The sequence below is a fragment of the Ursus maritimus genome, unplaced genomic scaffold (assembly GCF_017311325.1).
Source record: "Ursus maritimus isolate PB19 unplaced genomic scaffold, ASM1731132v1 scaffold_25, whole genome shotgun sequence".
NCBI classification, from domain to species: Eukaryota; Metazoa; Chordata; class Mammalia; order Carnivora; family Ursidae; genus Ursus; species Ursus maritimus.
The window spans coordinates 41,368,784-41,374,783 of record NW_024425008.1 but is presented as its reverse complement, the minus strand read 5'-3'; the positions used below and the strand labels follow the sequence as shown (position 1 = coordinate 41,374,783).

General features: G+C 37.3%; 1 long non-coding RNA gene across 1 annotated transcript in view; it reads left to right on the top strand.

Annotated features, from left to right (window-relative positions):
* The window catches only part of LOC103672993, a 324,581-nt gene that overhangs the window by 265,782 nt on the left and 52,799 nt on the right, over positions 1-6,000 (top strand). Inside the window, exon 4 of the long non-coding RNA XR_571277.2 lies at positions 4,972-5,040. This is a non-coding gene — a long non-coding RNA (uncharacterized LOC103672993). The remainder of the gene's footprint in view (positions 1-4,971; positions 5,041-6,000) is intronic.

Here is a 6,000-nt window from a genome sequence, read left to right as displayed (position 1 = left end):
TTTTTTTTTTTTTTTTTTTTTTTTTTTTTTTTATGTGACAGAGAGACAGCCAGCGAGAGAGGGAACACAGCAGGGGGAGTGGGAGAGGAAGAAGCAGGCTCACAGCGGAGGAGCCTGATGTAGGACTGGATCCCGGAACGCCGGGATCACGCCCTGAGCCGAAGGCAGACGCTTTAACGACTGCGCTACCCAGGCGCCCCTATTCCTAGTTTTTGACGTAAAGTTCCATGATTCATTACTTGCGTATAACACCCAGCACTCCATGCAATACGTGCCCTCCTTACGACCCATCACCAACCTATCCCAATCTCCCATCCCCCTCCCCTCTGAAGCCCTCAGTTTGTTTCCCAGAGTCCATAGTCTCTCATGGTTCATTCCCCCTTCTGTTTACCCCCCCTTCCTTCTTCCCTTTCTTCTACCTATCTTCCTACTTCTTATGTTCCATAAATGAGTGAAACTATATGATAATTGTCTTTCTCTGCTTGACTTATTTCGCTTAGCATTATCTCCTCCAGTCCCGTCCCTGTAGCTGCAAATGTTGTGAAATCATTCTTTTTGATGGCTGAGTAATATTCCATTGTATATATGGACCACATCTTTTTAATCCAGTCATCTGTTGAAGGGCATCTCGGCTCCTTCCATGATTTAGCTATTGTGGACAAGGCTGCTATGAACATTGGGGTGCATATGGCCCTTCTCTTCACTACGTCTGTATTTTTGGGGATAAATACCCAGTAGTGCAATTGCTGGATCATAGGGTAGCTCCATTTTTAACTTTTTGAGGGATCTCTACACTGTTTTCCACAGTGGCTGTACCAACTTGCATTCCCACCAATAGTGTAAGAGGGATCGCCTTTCTCCACATCCTCTCCAACATTTGTTGTTTCCTGCCTTTTCAATTTTTGCCATTCTAACTGGCGTAAGGTGCTATCTCAATGTGGTTTTGATTTGAATTTCCCTGATGGCTGGGCAGCTGTGCAAGTACAGCTATGGAATATATTCCTACATAAGACATATTAGTATATATGTATATATATATACTAATGTATATTATTGTTTGTGTATAGAAATGAGACTGTTTTTCTTTTTTAAGTAACAGCCTTCAAGTACAGCGGCTCTTGATCAGGAATATATTTCAAGGTGATCTGGGAAGCTTTCTTTAAAACAGACTTGCCATCTGAGAGTAGGGAAGACAGATATTGTCACAGTTTGGGGGGGTCTCTAAATTGGTGTGATTCCTTGGAGGGCAATTCAGTAGTATTCATCAAAAATTTAAATATACATATATACTAATATGCCTTATGTAGGAATATATTCCATAGCTGTACTTGCATAGCTGCCCAGATATATATTTAAAAGAATGTGTGCTGAAGCATTATCAGTATATGAGGAAAAACTTGGAATATTATGAAGTCACTAAAAGGAGGTAGATTTTATGAAAGTATAGGTAGATCCTGTGAGAAAGAGGCCAAAATAATTAATAAAGCAAATTATAGAACAGAATATGCCTAATAATATAATTCTATCACATTTACATTAATAATAAGAGGAGAGATATGCATATACTTATGGGTTCGTACCCCCTTTATGATATAGATATATACTTCTATACATAGAAAGCTTCTGAAAGAATATATGAACTGTCCACAGGGTTGCCTCAGGGGAGTAAGAAAAGCATATTGTCTCAAAAAGAAATTTTAGAAGTATTTTATGCTGTTTTTGTTACCTACAACTAGAATAGTTTCAGTGAAGACAATTTGGCTGGCATGGACATTGCAGTTTCTGATTGAAGTTAAGTGTTTTAGATTATCAAGCTTACTATAAAACACAAAACTGATTCAGGCTTGTTGTAAAAAAGCATTTCAAACAATATAGACATTTATATACAACAAATCCTTTTTCCCTATTCCCCACCTAGATCCCTCTTGAGAGGGAGGGGACTTTCTACTTTTCATGTTGTACCTCTCTGTCCTGTTTTGTTTGTTTCTACCATGAGCATGTATAACTTTCATATATAATAGTCATATTTCACTATTCTAGGATCTTACCAAGACCTATTGGACTGGAAAGTTTGGGGATAGAGACTAGACATATACATTTAAAAATAACTGTCTACATGATTCCGATACGTATTCTTTGTTAAAAACCACTGCTAGCTAGGATCATTTTTTGTGTCCTAAAGACCACCATGACTTCAAATAAAATGTAAAAATTTCCATCATGGAGGTATTCCCATCTCTAAGAATTTAAGTAGCTTTAAAAGCATGAATAAATGGAAATTCCCAAAAGTAGGGCCCATCCCTGTGATATTCTGAAGGATTCGTGGTTGAATTGACCGTACTTGGTAGGAGCTGAATCGTGATTTCGCACTAGGAAGGGAGAGCAACTATAGGTTTTGCACATCTCTATTGTCCACTGCAGTGTCCATTGCATACGTTGCTAATCAATCTTCACATCCGCTCCCAGTGAGCCTTCACATAGCTCAGAATCCTTTTTATTAGAACTCATCATTCCAGATAGCTTTCATCTATCTTTGATGTTTAATGTCGAATGAAATCTATTGTAATGGCCTTCTGTTTGTGTTCTTTCTAGCACTGTGTCCCCACTTTTTCAGAATGCAAAACCCTTCTTTGCTGTGAGCAACCTGTTCCATATGGGTTTCATAGGCCTGACTCTACTGCCTACTCCAGCTACAGAAGTGGAAACAACACCTGCAGTGCTCCCATAAATCAGACAACCCATCCCATAGGCCATACTGATTAGTACAGGGATAGGTACATGATCAAGTCAGATCAGTGAACTGTTCTTTCCTGGGACTTTCTCCTGGAGTTATTTGGGAAATAAAACAAAACATGTTTCTCTCTTTTGGTTATTAACCTTGTATACATTTTGAGTCTTCAGCTTTCAGCCATCACCTTGTTGGTGATTTAGAAAGAATCCGTTGAAGAACTCCCTGTCAAAGAAGGAAATGAGACAGAGTCCCTATATTGTCATTTATGATCCTTGATCCAGGTGTACCTGAAACCGGATGGATCTTCCGAACCTTCTATTTATGAGGGTTAATAAATTCCCTGAATTTGCCTACATTTGTTTGAGTTAGGTTAATACCACCTGCAATAAGGAATCTTCATTAATATGCCTATTCCCCTCCCTTCTCACTGGGTGTGAAAATCTGTGCTTGAGCTTCTTTTCGATTCTCTATCCTTTCTTTCTATTTGTGAGCTTTTCTTCATGTTTCTTGGCTCCTGTATTTGAGAATGGGACACTCAAAAGCCAGAAGGGGTGGATGATGGTTTGTGGTTGTTATTGTCATTATTAAGGTGAAAACAAGAAATTGTGATTGTAAAGCAATTTTACTAGAATTAGAATCAGGGATGAATTAGAATCTTGATAGGCAATGAGAAGAACGGTTGGCCAGCTCATTCATAGAACCACAGAATCTTAAAGGAGGAAGAGACCTAAGCAATTCAATATTCTCATTTTACAAAAGAGGAAACCGAGACGCAGAAGGTCCAAGGCTATAGAGTCTAGCCTGTAATCCAGGTCTCCCTGGCTTTCTCTGGTGTTCTTTCACTGCATTGTGCTACCTTTATTCTGGGTCTAAAACAGTCGAACTGGATCATGAAACAACTAGATGTAATCTTCAAAATGTATTAGCATCATTACCAATCAGTGAGTGAGTAGTTTCATCAAAATTCAGCATTTACAACTGCATTACAAAGCAGCAGAAGAAAATAAGTAGACCACATTAAACATAACCTCATACTTGACTAAACTGAAATTTTTTCATCTGTGATTCAAGGTCCAGATTTTTCCAATCTTCCACACTTGGTGTCTTTACTCTTTTAAATGTTGAGGACAGTTTTTGAAAGTTTTCTCCCAGCCCTGACATACTACATACATACAGATAGAATAGTGATTTCCTCTTTTCTGTGTGTGTGATTTCCTCTTAAATTGAAACTCTTATAGAAAGGACTACATCAGTAAACTACTTGTGGGGTTATTTTCAAGTAAATAACAGATTATTGGCAGTTCACAAAAAGTCCATATTTATATCTTGAGGTTTTTTTTTTGTTTTGTTAACTCCTTGCATTCCTGAGAGAGCTACATGACCTACAGAGCAATGAATCATTTCATTCCAAATACATAGAATCATGGAATTTAGGGTGAGAGGGTTATTTAGAAACTGCTTAGTTCAACATTTATTGATGAGGAACACAAGACCCAGGAAAATTAATTGACTGTATGCCACCATGGGGAGGGAGCTATTATGAATCCTTCCATAATGTCATCTGAAATTAACTTTTTCTTTTAAATGTGAATTTTCATGAAAATTTTGAAGCATTGATGGCAAGTAAGAAAATATATCAAAATTTAATTTTTACTTATTAATATTAATTTAAAAACTTACATAACATGAAAGTACTATTTATTTGAGTGCTTAATTAAGCTAACATGTATTTTCTTACTTTTCTACTTCCCTTCCCAACCACACTCCAAAAAGCAACAATAATTATTCCAAAAACATTTTCCCCTTATTTCATATTTTATAATCTGATGTTAGGGGAATACAATCAACATATATTCTCATAAAATATTTTGTGTCATATGCACTTAACCTTAAGAAGTTGTGTACGTATACTAAAGCATTTGGTCTATGGTCTAATAGTCCCCCATATGGACATATACACAGTTCCAGAAGCCTGAACACCTCCTTCAGAATCACTGAAGACCTGAAGACCTCTTCAGGTCCAATTGATGAAATTAAGCATGTCAAACACATCAAGCACAGTGGGTCACCAAGCCTCAGAAGCAAAGACCGAAAAAGGACCTCTCCCTGCTCTGCCTCACTAGGAAAGGCAGCTCTTGAATGGGAGAAAAACAATTAGAAAATGCAGGATCTTAATCCAAGAAAAGCCAAATAGGGGAAACAGATGTCTTTTACCTAATTCGTATTTTCCATTCTTTCAGGTGAGAAAGAAAGCTTTGTGGGAACTTGCAAGCCTATGTGTCCCAATGTGGTCTTCCAACCACAGAGAGGTGAGTCTCATACACAATGGTCAGTAGAGTTGCCCCAGAAGCTTCTAGCTGCCGCAAACGTAGGCCTAGAGTTCTTTTCTTTTTTTTTTTTTTTTAAGAAGTTGCTTTTTTATTTTTAAGGAAACTTAAATAAAGAACTTAGAAAGTGTGTGAAACCAAAAGTTTTTTCTTTGAACAGTACCAATTCAACGTAATATCTACTCTGTTCTGGATTTTGCTAGCTACTAGGGCTAGAAAAATGAAATTCCATTTCTTAAGATTTATTTTAAAGGGTAAATATCATAAGAGTGCAATAATAGATATAGAAAGGTGTTCACTGTAGCATTTATTACAACAGCAAAACATTGGCAACAATCTGAACAACCATCACTATGGAATTTGCTAAATTATGTTGTATCTACACAGAAAAAAGGTTACCCTAAAGAAAGTATTCTATGTTGTTTCTGTTCTAATTTTCAATTGGATGAGATGGTATAGGTAAGAAATTCCAAAACATGTGCTTTCAGAAAGCAATTTTACTGGGGAAGGAGTTAAACATGAAATGCTTGCTTTCTTTCTTGTTTAAACTCCTTCTGGGTGAAGAAATTCTATGCTGTAACAAGACCAGCTGGGGTTCCCGTATGAGAGATTGTTTCTCTAATATTTGTAAGACTGACCAACCTAAATCATTGAGTCAGGGAGTGCCCCAGCTGGACGTAATTATTCTGTGTAGATGGGGCCCTGGTAGATTGAATTATTTTGAGCATCTACCAGGGTACCTGGCTGGTGACTGTATATTATGGGATACTTCATTCAGGACATTGAAAGCAACAGGCATTGGTTTAGAAACAAAAAGAAACAAAATCTAGGTTTACTTAGAGTTACCTTTGCCCATAGTTCAATTATTAAAACATGCATTAGTACACATGAGGCTTTCTTAAATCATCAGTGGTCTACAAATGACAACTGTGATAAACTAAT